The sequence below is a fragment of the Heterodontus francisci genome, chromosome 5 (assembly GCF_036365525.1).
Source record: "Heterodontus francisci isolate sHetFra1 chromosome 5, sHetFra1.hap1, whole genome shotgun sequence".
Classification (NCBI taxonomy): domain Eukaryota; kingdom Metazoa; phylum Chordata; class Chondrichthyes; order Heterodontiformes; family Heterodontidae; genus Heterodontus; species Heterodontus francisci.
In genome coordinates, this window is record NC_090375.1 from 83725955 (window position 1) to 83749208 (window position 23254).

Genomic DNA, 23254 nt, shown 5'->3' on the forward strand with positions numbered 1-23254 from the left:
GGTGGGCCAAAGGGCCTGTTTCAGTGCTGTATCTCTAAATAAATAAACAGATGGTCGGGTCAAGTAGTGGCGGGCTCGGGGCAAAATCAGAGGGACTTGGGCCGGGTCGGGCTGTGGTTCGTTCAGGTTGGTTTCTTTTTCCCAACCTAAAGCAGGCCTCTACGGTCAGTGGTCCCGAAACTAGGTCGCACTCCAAGTGCACCCGATGTAAAGGTATGGGGGTACACTGCCCTCCATGTTTCTTTTGAGCCTTCCTTGCTTCCAGAACTGCACAAATAAAGCCTTACCAATATTTAGCCCTATAGTTGTAGTCTTGCTTCTGTACTGCAGCACCCAGGTGCAGGTTGCAAAGTGGCAAGATCAAAGGTTTGAGAGCCCAGGGCTTGGTCCCTCAGTACCAGGCCCTTTTGACCTTTTGAGGAAAGTTTGCTACAAACTCACAAAAGAAAGGAACAACAGAAAGGATGACAACATGAGTGAACACCATAGTTTATTGACACATTGCAATCATCGCATCAACTCCCTTTTCAGCTGCATTATCACTCGTGATTCTATATGTGCATCTATGTGCTTTTATTAACTCATTTGCAGGTGTTCCTACATGGCTCTCCAACGCACTGTTAGCTGAGGTGGAGGCAGGCTGCTGACCTTGCTGCCCCTGGCTTGGAATTACCTTGGCGGCCGTCTTCTGGCTGCCTGAGGCCCAGTGGAGGAACACTGAGGGCCTTCTGCAAAGGTGCAGAAACAACTTCTGTCAGCAGGGATGTTGGAGGTGCTGGCATCATTGGCCACTGTCCTCACTAGGAGCAGCCTGACAGGAGCCCTTAGATGCAGCAGGAAGCTGCTCCTCCACCCTTATGAAGCACTCTTGTACCCCCCTGCAGATCTGAGAGGGACATAGCTTGCTCCCTACTCTTACGGGCAGTCTTCTCCTGCAGACACAATGAGGGACAACGTTAGTCTGCCATCAGTGACAATTCACAGGCCTCAGATGATGCCAATCTATCGAAACATGATGGGGGCGCACATATGCTTCCTGCTAATGGACACTCTAGAGGGACTATTCAGAGGATTGAATTCATGGACAGTCACTTGTAACGGAGATATGGCCATGCCTCATAGCCTTTTGGTGACTCAAACACTCCATTTCCATGACTGGGTGATCTCTCCCTCCTAGACAAACTAAATCTCGCTGACATAAGATGGGCTCAAATGCTTGGAATGGAACACACACCTTGGCAGACCTGATGAGGTCATTGACCCCTTTCCGGCACTGTCTGCAGGTCTTTGGGGAAATCCTATGGCTGCTGACCTCGTCCGCTATCTCCGTCCAGGCTTGTTTGGTCAGGCGGGCTAATATCCTCTTCCCATCCCTGAGAAAGAGAACAACCTGCCTTTCCCTGGCAGCCTGGAGCAGAATCTGGAGGGAAGCATCATTGACCTGTGGGGTCACCCGGAGTCTTCTATCTGCCATTATCACTGCAGGCTGCCAATGTGATGCCATGCAGAACCGAATGAAGGGGGTGTGATAAGGGTCCTGGCACTCAGACAGCAAGTCCACTTAGGGTCCTGACAGTCATGCAGGGGACATCTGCTGTTGTAAGATTATTAAACATTTAACCCTACTAAAGAACTCTTGTAGTATAATATAGAAGAAAATGGGGTATAATGAAAAAGATGCCAAGGTAAAGGGACTGTGGGAAATTGTGTCAAACTATAACAAGCCCACTGCAGCTGGAGCTAAAAGTCCTTGAAGGGCTGGCTGAGCAGGTCTCTCTCAAGTTGATAAGAAGGCATAGGATGGAAAGACCTTGAGAAGGAGAGAATAAGACAGTGCTGTATTGGAAGGTATTATGTAATTATGTAAGGTTGGTAATAGCCACATGAACAAATATCTGACTTATCAAGAAAGGCATGCACAAGCCATGATAGCCACAGTGATGAACATGATTGGGCACAGGGAGGGGTTAATTGGATAAGAGTCAGGATAAAAGAGACTCTACCAGTCGAGTCTGCACAGTGGAGAGAGCAAGAAACAAGAAAATAAAGGGAAAAGACAAAAGAGAGAGAAAGAGAAAGAAACAAAGGGAAAAGAAGTTTAAAGACCAAGAGCTGCAACAGCAGATGTGTGCTTCCCATGCAGGACTGATATGGGAAGTAGAGCATAAATCACTGCCTGAGTTTATTGCCATAGTTTGCATGAAACTTAATAAACTTATTTTTCTTTTTGACTTTGTCTCAATAAGTACCTTCACTACTGAATTTTTTTCATGTCCGATCCCGTTGTGAGTAAGGGGCTAAATCCTCACAGATTGACTCCTGATTATACAGTTAAATACTGGGAGCTTATGCGGCATCACTTGCTAGGGCTCCTTGATGTCATACTCGGTCAAATGCTGCCTTGATGGTCAAGGGCAGTCACTCTCACCTCACCGCTGGAGTTCATCATTCACTGCCTCCCTATGGCCTGCGTCCTTTCAGTGGATGGCCAGATGGCTCCCATGACTCCCAATCTTTAATTGGCCGGCCGCCACTCACTTGCGTTCAGCCAGCCACCAATTGGCATAACGGATGCCTCCTCCTGAGGTCCCCAGCATAACAGATGCCAGTCTTCAGCCAAAAGGATTCACTCCACTTGATATCAAGAAATGGCTGAAGGCACTGGATACTGCAAAAGCTATGGGCCCTGACAACATGCCAGCAATAGTACTGAATACTTGTGCTCCAGAACTAGCCGCATCCCTAATAAAGCTGTTCTAGTAAAGCTACAACACTGGCATCTACCCAACAATGTGGAAAATTGCCCAGGTATGTCATGTGTCCAAAAAGCAAGGCAAATCCAACCCGGACAAGTACCGCCCTATCAATCTACTCTCAACCATCAGCAAAGTGATGAAAGGTGTCATCGACAGTGCTATCAAGCGGCACTTACTCAGCAATAATCTACTCACTGACACTCATATTGGGTTCTGCCACGGCCACTCCACTCCTGACCTCATTACAGCCTCGGTCCAAACATGGATAAAAGAGATGAACTCCAGAGGTGAGGTGAGAGTGACTGCCCTTGACCATCAAGGCAGCATTTGACCGAGTATGACATCAAGGAGCCCTAGCACAACTGGAGTCAATGGGAATCGGGGGAAAACTCTCTGCTGGTTGGAGTCATACCCAGCACAAAGGAAGATGGTTGTGATTGCTGGAAGTCAATCATCTCAGTCCCAGGGTGGCACAGTGATGCAGTGGTTAGCACCGCAGCCTCACAGCTCCAGCGACCCGGGTTCGGTTCTCGGTACTGCCTGTGTGGAGTTTGCAAGTTCTCCCTGCGACCGTGTGGGTTTTTGCTGGGTGCTCTGCTTTCCTCCACAGCCAAAGACTTGCAGGTTGATAGGTAAATTGGCCATTGTAAATTGCCCCTGGTGCAGGTAGGTGGTAGGAGAATTGTGGGGATGTGGTAGGGAATATGGGATGAATGTAGGATTGATAGAAATGGGTGGTTGATGGTAAGCACAGACTCAGTGGGCCGAAGGGCCTGTTTCAGTGCTGTATCACTGTATGAGATCCCTCAGGGTAATGTCCTAGGCCCAACTATCTTCAGCTGCTTCATCAATGACCTTCCCTCCATCATAAGGTCAGAGGTGGAAATGTGCACTGATGATTGCACAATGTTCAGCACCATTTATGACTCCTCAGATACTGAAGCAGTCCGTGTCCATATGCAACAAGACCTTCACAATAGTTAGGCTTGGGCTGATAAGTGGCAAGCTACATTTGTTCCAGCCAATGACCATCCCCAACAAGAGAAAATCAAACCATCTCCCCTTGACATTCAATGGCATTACCATCGCTGATTACCCCCATGATCAACATCCTGAGGGATACCATTGGCCAGTAACTGAACTGGACCAGCCATATAAGTACTGTGGCTACAACAGCAGGTCAGAGGCTGGGAATTCTGCAGTGAGTAACTCACCTTCTGACTCCCCAAAGCCTGTCCACCATCTACAAGGCACAGGTCAGGAGTGTGATGGAATACTCTCCCCTTGCCTGGATGAGTGCAGCTCCAACAACACTCAAGAAGCTTGACACCATCTAGGATAAAGCAGCCCACTCGATTATCACCCCATTCACTCCCTCCACCACCAATGCACAGTGGCAGCAGTGTATACCATCTCCTTAGACAGCACCTTGCAAACCTGCAACCTTTTCTACCTAGGAGGACAAAGGCAGCAGATGCATGGGACCACCACCACCTGCAAGTTCCCCTCCAAGCCACACACCATTCCAACTTGAAACAAAATCGCCGTTCCTTCACAGTTGCTGGGTCAAATTCCTGGAACTCCCTTCCTAACAGCACTGTGGGTGTACCTACCCCACATGGACTGCAGTGGGCGGCACACCACCACCTTCTCATGGGCAATTAGGGATGGGCAATAAATGCTGGCCTAGCCAACGATGCCAATATCCTGTGAAAGAATAATAAAAAAAATTCCAGCCTAGATATCGGGCCTTCCTTTTCTCTTGCAGCTATCCCAGGCTTGATACCAAGGTTGTCTCCGTGATATATATAAAAAATTGCATTTATATAGCACCTTTCACAACCACAAGACATTTCTAAGCACTTTACAGTCAATGATGTACTTTTAATGTGGAGTAACTATTGCAATGAAAGGAACACAGCAACCAATTTGTACATAGCAAACTCCCACAAACAGCAATGTGATAATGACCAGATAATCTACTTTTGTGATGTTGATTGAGGGATAAATATTGGCCAGGACACCAGGGATAAGCCCCCTGCTCTTCTTCGAAATACTGTGTGGGATTTTTTACATCCATTGAGAGGGCAAACAGGGCCTTGGTTGAATGTCTCATCTGAAAGATGGCACCTCTGACAGTGCAGCACTTCCTCAGTACTGTACTGGAGTGTCAGCCTTGATTTTTGTGTTCAAGTCCTAAAGTGGGACTGACTCAGAGGCAAGAATGCTTCCAATTGACCCACAGCTGATACCTATACTGTTGTCTTCTCAGAGTACTAGCCTTCAGCAATCTGGCAGCCTCTGAAAGCCTGGGGAAACAGGAACTGTAACGATCAAAGTTCCCACTCATTAGCCCCAGACGGGTGCTGTTCCAGTAAGAGATGTCTGTTTAAAAGTCTGGTCTTAACCCACAATTTTGTGGCTAATTGCTGGTTTTCATGGCTTAACTGTGATTTTTAAAAATTCTTTCATGAGATGTGAGCGTCACCGCTAAGGCCAACATTTGTTGCCCATCCCTAATTACCCTTGATAGGAAGTACTATAATGAAGACCTGTATGTTTAATTCAAGCATTGATTAGGTGCAATTTTCCTGAAGTGGTATATGTAGCCTCCACGCATGCACTTCTACTGAATGAGTGCAGTGCGCTGGTTGACAGACAACAGCGTGTATTAGGATGGCTCAGAGAGTGAGGAAAAGGATTCACAGCCTCTCAGAGGTAGCATTGGAGGGCCTGGTAGAGGAGATACAGTGGAGGAGAGATATCTGCTACCTGCAAGGGGAAGGAGGCACAGAGGCAACAAATGTGGTGGATCTGGGAGGAGATGTTGAAGAAGTCACAGCCAGGAGCTTTGTTCCAGGACATGGATACAGTACTGCAAAAAAATTTAATGATTTCACACGAGTGGTCAAGGTAAGCTCCCATTGCCCAAACACACTTCTCAATAACTGCACCACCGCTAGCATCACAACCTCAACATATTTCATCTGCCATCTAACTATACACTGACATTCACACAATCCACACTATTGCATCTTTCACAGCTACTAGCCACAGCTCTTCAACCAGTCAAGACATCACATACATGCAAACACTCCTGCTAATGTACTCATTCATAATCACTGCTCTTTGTCTTCCAGGACAAGATAGTACATAACAGGTGCCAGTAGAGCCTGACCAGGTGAGGGAAAGCTCAACTCCATGAGATCAATCCCCTTGAGGATGCAGTGCCGGTTAATTATGGAGGGAGGGGCAGTTGCTGTGGCCACAAGCAGAGCTGAGGATATATTACCTAGAGGTATATAGCTACTCCAGCTTCCTTACATATTCACAACTATTTCTGATCACTAATCCCCAAACCTATCCTCACTCACAAGGTCTATAGGGCTTCATCACACACATACTTCTGTTATGGTCATATGTGCTGCACCCTAACCCATCTAGATTATCGTTGCAGGCTCCTAGGAGCAAGATCCACCTCACCCCATGAAGGAACTGGAAGAGGAGGAAGAGCTACCTAGTTGCCTCAGAAGGAAGAGGAGGAGAGCCAGGAAGAAGGCACTGTGTCAATTGCTAGCAATGTCACAGGGACCAGCACAGAGACAGGCACAATACATAACTTAGAGGGTAAGGTGGAACATGGATCCTTACAGTTGCATGCACTGGGCACTAGTGAGCGGCAGCCATGCTGGTAAAGGGATGCCGCAGATCCCAGCTTGTCGGTGGGTTGGGGGGTGGGGGAGGGGGGGTGGTGTTGCGGGGAGTCACATACTAGTTCTGCTGTCGAGGAGTCAGATGAAGACCTCACGGAGCCAAACTTCAGTAGAAGGCTGATGGGTTTGAGAAACCAAATGCTTGATGCAATAGACAACCTGACTGGAAGCTTGCGGATCATGGCTAGGAGGATGGAGGACTCACCCTGCAGCTAGGCCCCGGGCTTGATGCAGAATCTGAAACCCATCCTTTGCAGCATGGAGAGGTTGGCCAATTCCATTCAGCAGCCTGTGGAGTCCAACATCATGCAGAGTATGATGACTGAGGTCGCAGTTTCCACTGCAGTCATTGCAGCTTCCATGGAACAACAAAATGCTGCAATGGAAGCACAGGCAGCTGCCATGGTGATTCTGGTCTCCTTGGTTGAAGAGACTTGCAGAGTGTCTCAGCTGCCCAGAGATCAGAGATCTGTACTCCTGCAGATCACTGGCTGGTTGAGCAGATGCCTCGAGGTAGTGGCATGGGAATCATGGAGCAGGAACCTACTGGCCTCTGTCTGGATGGCAGCATTTCCTCTCCCTGCCCCGTTACTCCACCATTGCCTTTGCATTTGTTTGTCAGCCAGGCAGCCCAGAATGTTCAAGCCTGTGCTGAGATGGTGCAGTCTGAGGTAGAGCAATCATGGCCCACAGCCTCCCGAGGGCATCATAGGGAACATCTGAACTGCCCACAGCAGCCATCCACCTAGTGTGCTGTTGCCATTTTGGATGCACTCCAGAGCAGGCAAGAGCACTTTTAAGATAACCACTGAAGATAAGCATCAGGGTGAATATTTGAATATTAGTAAATGCTGTTGTTTGTGTCATGTTTTCAATGTTTGTTGCTGCTATAGAGAAAGAGTGATGATGGTAATTGTGTGGTGGTTAATCTGGTGGTCTTCTTTATTGTGTTCTTCATGGGAAGGGGTTGAAAAAATCGAGTGCAGATGGTGGACTTTTGATGAATCCTCAGTTGTGGAAGGTAAGGCATATGGCAACAGTGCTCTGAAGACTGATGGTAAAGAACATCTCTCAAAAGTGATCGTCAACTGGATAGCGACAAGAGTTCATCTGGGTACATGCCATTTACCTGGAACCCTCAGGTTCTCCCCCGATCACCCTCATCTTCCTCCTCCTCCTCTTCCTCCTCTTGTGGCTCCTGAGTTTGACCCTTGGGCACAATTGCTGGTGGAATGGCTGGTGTCTTATGATCAGCCAGATTGTGGAACATACAGCAAGTTACCATGAATCTGCAGCGCTCCGTGCCCTCCTGTCCCTCTCTCCTCCAGGAGCAGCTGCGGCTTTGCTTGGCCTCATCTGCGTCTCTCATTCCTCCTCCAGACTGAGGGGGACCACGTGCAAGATCTTCATGGCTAACCACTCCCTTTCTTCTTGTGGCTACTCTAAGATCTCTAATATGGCACGGTAACACAGCACTCACTCTCTTTAGGTGACATTTTTGAGAATTACTGGAAAAAGTGTTGATAGAGTGTTGGCAATCTCTTGACAAAGTGTTCCAGAAAATCTCCCAATGTGTATCAAAAGTTCTTTTCAAACGCAGTGTAGTCAGTCTATCTCAATCAGCAAGAGAACAGTGAAAGCTAAGCATGACTTTAAGTAGTACACGCAATCCTCCCCAACAACTTCTTTATTCCTGTTCAACTGATCAGTGTTAGAAGAGGTTGGTAATTGCAGTACAAGCCAGCAAAATGGCATGCAGCCCCTTTCAAAAGCATTGGAAGCCGATTTAATTGGTGATCAGAGGTTTAATCATGTTCAGTGTGACCTTTCCTAATGCACACTTAAAGTGCTTTACCAAGATGGCATCTTACACTAAACATGGGTTAACCAGGCATTGTGACTCAAAACCCCATCTTGGCCACCTCAGAGACTCTTTACTGCCTAAACTACCAGCGCTACAGCGAGGAAAATAACCTCCTCTAAGCTTTCAAACAAACCCTATATTTTTCAAGACTACATTTCTATCAGACATATGGGATGTCATCACTGCCTAAATGAAACCATCAATAAAATTCTTCAGTGCCGCAAAAATCTATATATAAACACATACAGTCTCCACATCAGTCAAAAAGATTAAAAATGATGAATGTACAGCAAGAAGAGAAACAAAGTGTGAGTAGCTTTCCAGCAGTGGGAGCAAACAAAGCAAATGTCAGCTGTCTTCATTCTGTATTAACTTCATTGCTAGAAGCAGTTTAATGTGCTCAGTACTACAACTGTAATGGAACACTTCAAACTGAAGGTGCTCCCTATTGCTGTAACTTCCTCCAGTCCGACAAACTTCTGAGAACTCTACGTTCCTCCAATTCTGACCTCCTGTACATCCCTGATCTTCTCCCCAACCACTGGTGACTGTGTCTTCAGGCCTTACACTATAGAATTCCCTTCCTAAACCTGGCCACCTATCTAACTCTCTCCTCCTTTATGATGCCCCTTAAAACCTTTGGCCAAGGTTTTGGTCATCTGTCTTAATATCACCTTATGTGGCTCAGTGTCAAACTTTGTCTACTAACAGTCCAGGAAAATGCCTTATTACATGAAAGATGCTGTATAATTCTATTGCTGCTGAGCACAAGAGTAGAACTGATAGGAATTACTGGAGCTCAGCAGACATACAATGATCCTTTCATTTTTGCAACCAACATTTTTCCGATTATTCTTGGTGATGGGCTGGATCAAATCTCTAAATTTAAAATGGATCTCCCTATCCTGTCTTGGGTACTTTTGTGCAGTGGTGCAACATCACTGATATGGCCCTTATGTTAATTGATGATTCCAAGTTCGGTTAAGCACAGTGAGATTTGTGGCAAGGCTGCTGATTCTTAGGGGTCCAATTACTGAACTCAATTTTGTTTTTATTTCTGAAAATATATTGTTATTCACAGAAGGTGTGGCTGTCGTTTTACTTTCACACTGATCTTCTACATACCAGATGGATTTTAACAGCTCGCCGCCGAGTGGGCCACACATCAAATAGCCACCGCGATCTTAAACTCAGCAGCTCATTTAAATAGCCAGGGCAGCAACCCCCCCCCCCCCCCCCCCCACTCCAGTCTCGTCAATGGCGTCATCTGCCTGTGCACAGGCACTGGTGCCATTTTTAAAGGACAGACAGCCCTGCCGTCCAATTTAAGTTTTTAAAGCCCGATTCCCGCAAAATGAAATAAATACATTTCTAACGCCCCTTTCCCAACCCCCCAATAACAATTACAATAACTATTTTCCCTTTCCCCCCAAAAAACACAACTTTTACATCTGACCTTTCCCCCACAAACTGCAGAAAGTTTAAGATTCAACACTTCCCACCATCCCCTACACCTATTACGTGTATTTGACCCCCCTCCCCCCTGCCCCAGCACTGATAAACTTACCTCCTCCCCTTCAGACAGGGAACTGAAGGCACGGGCGTGCCGGCCACTGCACTGAAGATCGCGGCGGGCCTTCAAGATCACAGGTAAGTCTATTTAAATTTATTAATCTTATGCATTTGAATATTTAAATTGTGGACCCATCGCCCAGCGGCGGGGGCCCGCCACAAAGCCTTGCGGCTGTCGGGAGGATCCGTGGCGGGCCTCATCCAGAGCTATCTTCAGGCACCCCCCACCAAGGAACCCGATGCCTGGGGAAGAACAAAATCCAGGCAGTTCTTCCTAAATCTCCCTAGTAATCACCTGTCAGTACATGAACTGTTTCAGAAGCGAGGCCATTAAGAGAGGAATTATTGCAATGATAGATAAATTAATTTGAAAAGTGCACAGATTGAAACAATTATACAAATATAAAACAAGATCAATGCTCTTTCATTTTTGAATACAAGTTGTAGAATTTTTAAAAGCATAAGGAAAAAGAGTAACATGATATCAAGTAAATTGAGACACCAATGATATCACTCCAGGGCTCTGCATGTTGACCTGTTTGCCTGATAATGATCAATGCATTACTCTTGTCATTTTCCAGTCAAAGTTGTCCCATCAATTATGTTTGGCAAAAAAGCTACTGCACAATCTTTGAGACAGTGTTACCTGTTGCAACAGCTAGTGCCAGATAAAACAAATTTCTCTTCAGTATTAATGCCTTATTGCTGAAAACATGGCTGAGGGTGTATAAATGTATATGATGGTCCATATTTTTCTCAATTGAAAAATTCTAATGCATAATTAGATGTGACTAAAATGTGTAGCTATATAAGTACAGCGGAAGCAGCATGCAATAGACAGGGCTCAGCGAACCCACAATCAACAGATCAGATCTAAGCTCTACAGTCCTGCCGCATCCAGTTGTGAATGGTGGTAGACAATTAAACAACAAACAGGAGAATGAGGCTCCACAAATATGCCCAACCTCAACAGTGGGGGAGCCTAGCACAGCAGTGCTAAAGACGTGGCAGAAACATTTGCATCCATCTTCAGCCAGAAGTGCCAAGTGGATGATCCATCTCCACCGCTTCCTGAGGTCCCCAGCATCACAGATTCCAGTCTTCAGCCAATCTGATTCTCTCCACATGATATCAGGAAATGGCTGAAGGCACTGGATACTGCAAAGGCTATGGGCCGACAACATTCCAGCAATAGTACTGAAAACTTGTGCTCCAGAACTAGCCTCGCCCATAGCCAAGCTGTTCCAGTACAGCTACAACACTGGCATCTACCCAGCAATATGGAAACTTGCCCAGGTATGTCCTGTACACAAACAGCAGGACAAATCCAACTCAGCCAATTAATCTACTCAGTCTACTCTCAATCATCAGCAAAGTGATGGAAGGGGTTGTTGACAGTGTTATCAAGTGGCACTTGCTCAGCAATAACCTGTTCACTGACGCTTAGTTTCGGTTCCACCAGGTCCACTCAACTCCTGACCTCATTACATCCTTGGTCCAAACATGGACAAAAGAGCTGAACTCAAGAGGTGGGGTGAGAGTGACTGCCCTTGACATCAAAGCAGCATTTCACCAAAAACGGCATCAATTAGCCCTAGCAAAACTGAAGTCAATGGGAATTAGGGGGAAAACTCTCCGTTGGAGTCACACCTAGCACAAAGGAAGATGGTTGTGGTTGTTGGAAGTCAATCATCTCAGCCCCAGGACATCAATGCAGGAGTTCCTCAGGGTAGTGTCCTAGGCCCAACCATCTTCAGCTGCTTCATCAATGAACTTCCCTCCATCACAATGTTAGAAGTGGGGATGTTTGCTGATGATTGCACAATATTCAGCACCATTCGGAACTTCTCAGGTACTGAAGCAGCCCGTGTCCATATGCAGCAAGATCTGGACAATATCCAGGCTTGGACTGATATGTGGCAAGTAACATTCGCACTGCACAAGTGTCAGGCAATGACCATCTCAAATAAGAGAGAATCTAACCATCTCCCCTTTATGCTCAATGGCATTACCATTACTGATTCCTCCACTATCAACATCATGGAGGTTACCATTGACTAGAAACTGAACTGGACCAGCCATATAAATCCTGTGGCTACAAGAGCAGGTCAAAGGCCTGGAATTCTGTGGCGCGTAACTCACCTCCTGACTCCTCAAAGCCTGTCCACAAGGCACAAGTCAGGAGTGTGATGGAATACTCTCTACTTGCCTGGATGGGTGCAGCTCCAACAACACTCAAAAAGCTCAACACCATCCAGGACAAAGCAGCCCGCTTGATTGGCATTCCATCAACCACCTTCAACATTCACTCCCTCCACCACCGACACACAGTGGTGTACCATCTGCAGCATTTCAAGAAGGCAGCTCACCACCACCTTCTGAAAGGCGATTATTGATGGGCAATAAGTACTGGCCCAGCCAGCGATGCCCACATCCCACAAACGAACAAAAAAAAAACACACTCAATGCTATACCTTGTTTAGCACTCATTGGATGTTCTTAATGAGGAACATATGCAGTATTGCCCAGTGGCATGGCCACAGTGAAAGGTGAGTGTTTAATTTCATGTCAGACCTTGTGTTAGTGAGCCTACAGAATGGGAAGTTTCCAGAAGGTCGGCACCACAGTGACAGAATAAAGGTTGTACAGTAGGATTGTTCAGGGTTTCTAACAAACCTCCTGAATTAGATTCAACTCATATGAGCAAATGGAGGGAACTGTGTCCGGAGAAAAGGAAGTACTATCTCTGGATATTTCATTTCTCTTGCAATTATAGATGTACAACAGGCTCGACAAGGTCCAAATTCCTCTCCCCAACCCCAATGGTATTAGTCACAAGTACAGGTATAGAACGCAATGTCATGATTATTTGTATTTTTGCTGCTTTGTTGTTCTTTACCAGATATTTTTTGCACTTGTTTTCGGAACCTTTCTTTGAGCAGAGGGAAAGAAGCACAATGTAATGCCAGGTGTGTGGCTGACTCAGTACTAGTTGCCCCATAGACTGGTGGTGAATTTCCATGGATGTTCTCTAGCTTGTCCACCATACCTTCAATGGAAGAGCTATAGAAACTTTGGAAAGATGATATGAAAATCATTTACGTCATCTTTCCGGGACCTCCACTGTTCTTCCATGGAAATTCTGGCAGATGAGCAAATGAACCTCCACAAAAATTGACTCCCATTATTTTTGACCAATGTTGGTAGCTCATCATTCAGACAGAGAATGGTGAGCGGTGAATGATAGGGATGGGGAGGGAATCTACAGGAGAAAGGCTAATAAAGGGAGATGATAATGTCCATCTATGATGTCATTTTTTTATATCAGATTTGAAAAGAATAGGAGGGAAGCTGCATTTATCCAAATAAATCAAGCGATTAGGTGACAGAAATCTTAGGCTTGCAAAACCTGTAGATTACTGTTTTTCTATTAGCAGCACCAAAGGTGCAAGGATTGGTTCAGTTGCGCCTCTGAGTCAGAAGTTTGTGAGCAGTAAATCTAAACTGACCCTCCAGTACAGGACTGAGGGACGTGTCTGCTTTTGGATAAGGCATTACAACAAGGCTCCTTCTGCCCTCTCAGATATTGTGACAATATTTTAAGAGCAGGAGAGTTTCCCTCAATGTCCTGGCCAATATTTATCCCTCAATTAACATCACTAAAACAAATTATCTGGCCATTACCTTATGACTGTTTTTGAGATGTTGCTGTGTGCAAAATAGGTGCAGAATTTCCTTCATTACAACAGTGACTACAGTTCAAAAGTATTTCAGCGACTATTAAGTGGTTTGGACCATCCTGAAGTTGTGAAAGGTTCTATAGAAAAGCAAGTTCCTTCATCTTTCATTAAAATTTAATTTAACAAAAAAAACCTTGGTTTAAAGTGAAAGGGCAAGACACAATTGGGATGAAATCACCATTTTTGACTTTAATAACAGTCATATAAAACTCTTTTATCCATTATGGTAATAAAGATGTTAATGTTAAAGAAGGCAAAATCACAGCAGGAAACAATATGCATTGCCATGCTTTGATTGAAAGTGTTTTAATTGAAGCCTGCCTTTAAGTTTCATTACACTTTTTTCTAAAGATCTAGTTTGCAATACTGTTGTTCAAGTAGAAAAGCTTAATTTCAAACGTAAATAATGATTGCAAAATTTAAAGTAATGGAGTATGGCCCCAATTCTCCGTGGGCTTACTAGCATAATCTGTTATCAGTTGGGCAGATGTCTGATGGAAGGACAGGGAAATAGACCTTTATTGCCAGTTCCTTCAGGGATTTGCTTGGCATAGAACCATCACCTGCTTCAAACCTGTGTAAGCGGGAGATGGTCATGAGGACAGGACTACCAAGATGGGAGTTTCCTTAACATGATCCACTTGTATAACAAATGAGTTGGGGTCCAAGTTTTGAACTTGGCCTGGACCTCAGAAGATTTTACAAAGGGGACTAATCTTCTGTATCAATGGCACTAGCATTCTCCTCGTCCCTCCATCACCACCACCAAAGTGGTTCGACAGCATTGCTTTTTCCAGCTCCTCCACAATGGCAGATGCCGAGATGGGCCATATTAACGTGGGCACTCACTACAAAAAGCCAGATTGGAGAACATACCTTGATCATGGATCATTGGCAGAGGTTGACAGTGGACACATGCTGGGGTTTACACCACATTCACAGACCTGTGAATATTCAGGTCCTGTGTCTTCATTGAAAATTACAGAAAAAACATAATGGGCTAACCTGTTTTTTTGGGTGCAGGGTTCGCAATTTGTGACCTGCCGTCACCCATTCAGATCAAGGTCGGCAACCCGCAGGAGAGCAACTGCACACCACTAACCCATCACTTGATCTGACACTCACAGCCACCAGCTCAGATACTAACACTGCAAGTACCTTGGAGGCAGGTATAGAGTTGGGATCAGCAAGTGGGGTGCCATCCTGGCACAAGTTGGCAGCAACCAGGCCAGGAGTACAGGATAGTTTGTTTTCCAGCTCCCTGGAGGATGAGGTTGCTGACAAGTTCTGCTGCAGACGATTCAGATGAGGACCTTGATGGGGCAATATGCAGGAGAATGCTGATGGGCATACGCACTGAGATCCTGGGTGCAATTGGCTGGCCTGCCAGACAGCCTCCTGTCACTATCAAGGAACATGGAGGAGACTGGCTCCAAGTAGGCAGAAGGCATGATGCAGTGCTTGCCCTCTCTGCAACCTCTGCTCAACCTCGCTATTGTGCTGCAGACTCAGAAACATTGCCATGCTGTCCCTTAACTGTTGCAGCCTTTGTGTGGGCAGCTCACCAAATCCTCTGCCATTCCTGTGAAGTTGCAGCAACACTGTGCATAAAATACAGGAAGACCTCCAGAAACACTCCATAGTACTTCCAGACACTTTGCAATAGAAAAACTTGTCAAAAATTACCTTACCTGCAATTTGGATGCTTGGCCCTTTAAGGGACACTAGTGCAGGGCCCATATTGCTGCCTCATGTCGGATCTTTGAAGAGTGATGAACGAATATTTACATGGGACCTGCGTGGTCCAAATTTGGAATCCTGGCATTACATCAGCTGGTTGGGCTGTGTGATGTCAGGATAGCGCCGATTCAATGCCTTCTGGACCATAGAAGGGACGCACCTGCATGCGACCTTGCCCAGCTGCAACGCCACGCAGGCTGCACAAAGAGCAGCCAGTGATGCAGGGCAGACCACAAAAGTGGTGCTAAGCAGAGGCACTAGAGGCAGCGCTACGCAAGGGAATTTCTAGCCCAGTGTGCGCTTAACATAATTGTTCAGCCTATCCTAATTTTGCTCTGCTGCATCTATTTATGTGCTGCTGGAAGGAGTAGGTGTCAAAGCATCCTGGGAGGTCTGTTGTGGATCTGCTTGTTCAGATTGCCACTTACCTTGATGTAAGTCAGATCCACATGGTACTGTCTGTGTGTCAGGAATAACCTGTTCCTTCCAGCTAGCTTTTGGAAGTTTCTTTCTTTCTTTCATATGTCCAGAGGCAATGCAGACAAGGTGCTAGCAGTTATTGAGGATCATCCACCAGCTCCTATGATTCTAGTCAGATTTTCCTGTTATAATACAAGTGGGCAAAACTCATGCTACAATTATTTAAAGCCCTGGTTAGACCACAGCAAGAATAATATAAGCAGTTCTGCATAGGATATATTGGCCTTTGAAGGAGCACAGTGTAGATTTACCAGGATGATACCTGGACTTCAAGGCTTAAGGAGAGATTACATAAAATAGGCTTGTAATCTCTGGAATTTAGAAGGTTAAAAGGGTGATTTGATTGTAATTTTCAAGATATTAAGGGGAACTGACAGGGTAGATAGAAAGAAACTATTTCTGCTGGTTGGGAAGTCTCAGACTAGGGGACATAGCCTAAACATTAGAGGCAGAACTTTCAGAAGTGAAATTAGTAAACACTTCCACACACAAAGGTGGTAGAAGTTTGGAGCTCTCTTCCACAAATGGCAGATGATGATAGATCAGAGTTGATTGATTTTTGTTATTCAAACCTATCAAGGGATACGGGGCAAAAGCTTTTATATTGAGTTAGGCCACAGATCTGCCATAATCTTATTGAATGCTGAAACACGGTCGAGAGGCTTAATGGTTCACTCCTGTTCCAATGTTCCTAAGACATCAAGGATGTGTCACAGCCCTGTTCAATTAAGCTAGATGCTGCAAAATTCGGTTGCATAGTACCCGTATGTTTGGCTCTAAAATGGTGTCCATACTGTGCACATGCTTCTGGTGTGGGCTTTGCCAGACGCCATTTTGGGTAGGTTGCCAGAGTGGGGACTGAGAGTGTGAGCTGGATCTATGCAGAGCAGTTAGATCATGATGTCAGTCAGCGTACAACACTGATTCACTGATTTGGCTCCAGCAGGTCAATTTCAAGTTGAACATTCCAACTAATACCCTCCCTTAACCTCGTACAGCTGAACATACTTTCAGGTTAGTTGCTGATTGATTTCTACTGCCTGTTGCTGAGGTAGCAGAAGTGTTTGAAGGTTTTTACTGCTACTTAAAGTTGGTGATGTCTACAGGGAGTGGTGTGGCATGTGCTGACAGACTTGGTTCTGACTTCAGTGGCTCTGCTCCAAGCCATGGATGCAGTAGTTACTATCCACCTTGGCCTGCAGCATGGCAGGGATGATGAACATAGGTGACACAGAGAAGGACATGCTGGTTGAAGAAGGAGGAGGAGGAAGGGGGAGAAGGGCTTTCAGCAGGAGGACATATCTACCCAGGGTCTTCAGGGAGCAACTTTCCAACCTCACGCTAAGCCAGGAACAGTGTGTGCAACGTCTCCATTTCACTAAGGAGGCTCTCACTGAAATCTGCCATCTGCTACAGGCAGACTTATAACATACGAACATACGAATTAGGAGCAGCAGCATGCCACTTGGCCCCTCAAGCCTGCTCCGCCATTCAACAAGATCATGGCTGATCTGATTGTAACCTCAACTCCACATTCCTGCCTAACCCCAATAACCCTTCACCCCCTTGCTTATCAAGAATCTATCTACCTCTGCTTTAAAAATATTCAAACACTCTGCTTCCACTGCCTTTTGAGGAAGAGAGTTCCAAAGATTCACAACCCTCTGAGAGAAAACATTTCTCTTCATCTCTGTCTTAAATGGGCGAGCCCTTATTTTTAAACAGTGACCCCTAGATCTAGATTCTCCCACAAGAGGAAACATCCTTTCCACATCCACCCATCAAGACCCCTCAGAATCTTACATGTTTCAATCAAGTCGCCTCTTACTCTTCTAAACTCCAGCAGATACGAGCCTAGCCTGTCTAACCTTTCCTCATAAGACAACCTGTCCATTCCAGGTATTAGTCTAGTAAATTTTCTCTGTAATGCTTCCAACGCATTTACATCCTCCTTAAAAAAGGAGACCAATACTGTACACAATGCTCCAGATGTGGTCTCACTAATGCCCTGTATAACTGAAGCATAACCTCCCTACTTTTGTATTCAGACATGTTGCCTCAGGACAGGGATGGGTTGGCATTGTCAGAGGCTGTGAAGGTGATTGTGGCCATGAACCTCTTTGTGTCAGGCTCCTTCCAGGTTGGTATAGGTGACATCTCCAACATCTTGCAGTTTGTCTTCCACTGTTATATAAGGGAGGTCAGCGATGCTCTGCATGCTGTTATGACCGAGGCGGGAGGAGTGCACTGTCTTTCTCTAGTTCCACTTCTCCACAGGTCACAGCACATATTTAAATGTTTACCCAGTTACTGATACGGTCAATCTGATGAAACGTCACTGACCTGAATCGTTAACTCTGCTTCTCTCTCCACAGACGCTGCCAGACCTGCTCAGTATTTCCAGCACTTTCTGTTTTTATTTCAGACATTCGGCTATCTGTCTGTGGGGTCAATTTTACCTCCTACAATGAAACTTGTTCAGCCATTGCTCTGGTCACTACACATGAAGGAAACATTCCTGGAACCTTTTCCTGCAACTGTTCTCTCTCTTTGACTTCATTTGGTCTTTCCGTGACTACTGGAGTAGCTACTACCTTTGCTCCGGCCAAATCATTCCCCAGGAGTAGGTCAACTCCGTCTACAGGAAAACTATGGACAATTCCTATGGTTACCATTCCAGACATTAGGTCACACTCCAGGTGTATGCAATACAAAGGTACAGGTGTATACACCCTGTCGATACCATTTACTAAAACCTTGGCATTCAATACGCTCTCTGGTGGAAAAGTTATGCCTTTCCCCAGCAAAAGAGTTTGGGTGGCTCCTGTATCCCTAAGCATAACTATAGGTTTACCTGAAATATAGGTTTACTTGCCTCACTTGAGGGATAGGAGTTATTTTTCCTTTTGACAAGAATTCCCTATAACTATCAGGTATTGTGTCCATATCCCCTGCACTCACAGCAGTTTATGTACTTGGCATCACAGCTGTAGTCGGAGCTATAGCCTGATCTGTCGTACTTTCGGTCAGGGCCCCTTTCTCTGCATTGGCTGTCCCATGATTTACCCCGCAACTTCCAGCATTCTGCACGAAGGTGTCCCACCTTGTGGCAATGGTAACATTTAGGCTTTCAGACCTCATTTCCACCCTCAGCATCTTCCTTTCTGGCCTGTCGAGGAGATCCCGGTGCGTTCCCAGCTATCCCTTCTTGTCCCCGGTTACTTGCCTTCCTTTCACCCACCCACCTCTATCCTCCACGGGTTTGTGGGAGTGATAGACAAAGGGTTTGGGTTTGTAAACAAGCTCAAAATCATCAGCGATCTCAGCTGCCTGTCTGGCTGTTGAAACCTTCTGGTTCTCTACTTGGGCTCTTACTAACGGAGGGAGTGAATTTTTAAATTCTTCCAGGAGAATTATTTCCCTAATTATGGCCCTCTTCCTTTTGTGCCTGCATCCAATGATCAAAATTAATTTGCTTTATCCTCTCAAATTCTATCTAAGTCTGCCCAGGCTGTCTCCAGAGGTTCCGAAATTTCTGCCTACAAGTTTCAGGAACTAACGCATACGTAACGGGAATTACCTTTTTTGCCATCTCACAATCTGCAGAAAGCATGTCATTAACTTCACGAGCTGGGTCCATCAACCTGCTTTGCATAAGCAGTGTCCAACTTTCCATCGGCCACTTCATCTGTCTGGCTATCTTTTCAAAAGAACTGAAAAATGCCTTTATGTTCCTTTCCTCATAAATGCCTTTATGTTCCAGGTGCTTCTCAGGAGAAATACGGCATCAAGGGTTTGAGCTCTTACACGCTGGATTTACAGGTTTTTTTTCAAAGAGGAGCTGGGTGTTTTTCAGCAGACTGCAAACCCAGCTGCTTTCAACACAGTCCACATCCCAAATGAACCAAAACAATATCCCAAAAGTGAAACCTCCTGATCACCATAAATCTTGATATGTCACTTCTCTGTAAACATCTCCCTAAGTCACCAAGGTTTATGTTGTTTTTTGAGCTTGAGGCATGTGACATCCAGTAAAGGTTTGATTTCAAACAAGACCTCTCAATGACCCTTGTTAAAAAAAAACACATCCATGGAATCTTTTCAATTTCCCCAAATGAACCAATGTCCATAATTCTAAAATACTAGTCCTCAAATTTTTTTTTTTAAATAGAAGCAATTTAATAATAATTCAAAGTGAGGGGAAACATTGCATTCTCTCTTTCCAGACAGAAACAGGAAGAGCGCACACGCTGATTCGGGCTTCTCTATGGTCAAGGGTGCCATTGACTGCACACACGTCACATTGCAGGCACCGCTGTAAATTCGGAGATGTACTGCAACTGCAAAGTTTTCACACCCTTAATATCCAGATGGTATGGGACCATACTCAGTTCATCATGCTTTCTCAATGCCTGGTATCCAGGCAGCAGTAATGGTGCTTTTATCCTGCAGTCTGCTGTACTATTAGCATTTGAGTCATCGTGACAGACCAGAGGGTGGTTACTAGGTGACAAGGGCTATCCTTTGACCACCTAGCTCATGACTCTGGTGCACAAACATGCACATGTAGGCAGAATGAATGTAACGAGAACTAGGCTGCTACACAAAATGTGATTGAGCAGATTATTGGGATGCTTAAGCAATGTTTCTGCTACTTGGAGCACTCTGGAGTACTCACCAGAGCGTGTGTTAGAATTTGTCATGGTCTACTGAATTTTGCCACCAGGTATACAGTGAGTGGCTGAGGAGGAGATGGAGGAGGAAGACAAAGAGGAGAAGAGGACAAGAAGGTCAAGGAGGAGGAGGTAGAGGAAAGGTGGAGGCAACCAACTCTTCCCCTTTGTGTCTGGGCTGTGTATGATTGGCTCATCCAACTGTGGTACCAGTAAACACAACCGCAATTCCCCATTCAACCACAGTCCCACACCTTACCTTTCTTATCTCACTGACCATCACAGTATTCTCATAGCCATAATGCAGAGATGAAAGCCACCACAAACCAAATATTCCAAACCAACTTTATCAATCAAACTATTCAGTATTAAATATAAAAGTCTACTAATCACACTTGTGCATTCCCTTAGTGCCTGTCTTCTGTGTACCTTTGCCTGGCATAGTACTCCTATATGCTGCTACCCCAGATGCTATAGCATGGCTGGTGGAAAGCTGCTGACTTTCAGTGGTGGGGGAAACTGCAGATGGCCTTGCAGGATGACCTCAAGCAGCTCTGGGCCTAAAAGGCCCAGCTCCGGATTGGACCACCTCTGCATGGGCACCAGCAGTCTGGACTGGCCTGCTGACAGGCATTATGAAGGGCACTGGTGGAGTGGCAGTGGTGGGAGGATGAATGCTGTCATTGTAAGAGCAGTCAGAAGGTTCATGCTCCACGGAGCCACTGCCACTCCCCAGGGCAGTGTCTTAGCAATCCTAGTAATCTGTTGGAGAGCAGATTGCTGGAATGCCATGACATGTTCTGAAGACTGGCATCCGCACCCATTATGGCAGCAATGCATGACTTCATTATGAGCTTCCATTGCAGCACCCAGACGTTGGGTGGCTGCTGCTTGTGCTTTATTGGAAGCTGAGACATCGGCTATCAGACAGTGCATTATGGTTGGGTAGACAAGTGTGGTAATGGAATTAGCCACGAGTTCCACAATGGAAAGGATGGGCTCCAAGCTCTACACAAATGCATATGCAAGGTTGGTGCGGTACTCCTCTATGCTCCTTTACAGTGACTGCAGGCTTTTTGGCAGGCATGCCAGTGCACCAAGCATTTCAGTGATCAACGTTTTTCTGTGCACCTCTCCATCGATGTCCTCATCTGATTCGTCAGCAGCAGAACCTCTGATCCTTTCCACCTACCCTGGCTGCAGACCCCTCATGCCCGATGCCTCACCACATGCAGATACTGCCTCTAACTATCCTCTAAAGTATGCGCAGTGTCAGTATCTGAACTGGTGGCTGCATGTGTGTGATCAAGTGACAGTGTTATTTCATCATCACTCGCTTCTTCCTCTTCCACTTCTTGTTCCTGCAGAACTGCCTGGCCTGGGTGCAATTCTTGGGTATCTGAAAGAAGAAATGCACAAGGGTAGGGTTGTGCTGAGGGGAGGATGGGGGTGGGGGTGGGGGGGTGGGGGAAGCAAGAGGTGGATGCTGACATCTGCAGCTTGTAATCAAAAGAAATTGTGAGATAAGGGGGAAATGGGATGTGAGAGGAAGTTTAGGCATGAGCATACAATCCTCTTTGATCCTTTCAGCCCTGCAGCTGGCCAAGGCCTCAGTCATGGCCACTGCAATGATGGTGAGCACCATCTCCTCCATTGAGTGAGGGCATGTAGTCATGCCTTTCCCCAGTCAGTTAAGTGCTGCTGCCTGTAGTTGTGCGCCACCTTGTCCTGGAAGTGTGTCACTGAACGTGGTGTAATGTGTTTGGGTGATGTGCCTGTCATGGTTGAATAACTGGCAGTGTCTGTAAGCTGTGAAATGTGGGTGTAAGGCCTGCAGCAATGCTAAGTGCGTGAAGGATGAGGTGAAGCTAGGAATGTGGGGTATGAGTTGTTGTTAATAGAGATTGTTAATAGGTGAGTGAATGGGTAATGGTGAATTGAGCAATGTGTGAGGCTCATGGTACATTTGTAAGTATATAGCAATTGAAGCTGCATGCATTGACTTTGATGACTCATGTGAGGCCATTAAACTTCTTGCGGCACTGCATCCAGGTCCTCGGGGCTAGACTGCTGGCATTGATCACGACGGTTATCTGTATCTGTCTGGACAGCCTTCTGGTCCCCTGTGGGTAGAGATCCTCTCTTCTCCTGTCCATCTCCTGCACCAAGGACTGCAGTGCTATGATAGAGAACCCTGCCACATGCTCTTTGCTATGTTGTGCAATTGTTGTTGTCCTTCCCAGGTCAAACTCACTCTTAGAATGGCTTCCAGTCAAAATGCACCTCCCTGTTAAAAGATACAAGTTGGATTTAAGTAAGGCTGTCTAGTTTGAACTTGTTGCTCAGGCATGCAGTCACTCAACAGTTAGTGCCGGCTGCACATTGTTATCATGCAAATGAGCTGGCAGTTTTAAATTTGCAATGCTGCCTGCATTGAAACAAATGGACTGGACTAATCGCGCAGCGTAATTCCCACAGCTGTTTTTTTTGGTTAATCAATTTTGCCCCAGAATTTCTGTCTCAGGGCTTAAATTGGTGATGCTTCTGAGTGTTATGATGAAATTTCTTGCTGAGGGGGCCCACCTTGCTACTCTTTGGGTTGTGGTGCCTATGCAACAAGAAGAAAAGGATATATTTTGCTCAAAGGGTGCTCCCTAGTGCAGTGTGGGTTGACTGCCCCAAAGTGCACTCTGGCAGAAGGTTGAACTTTGCACCC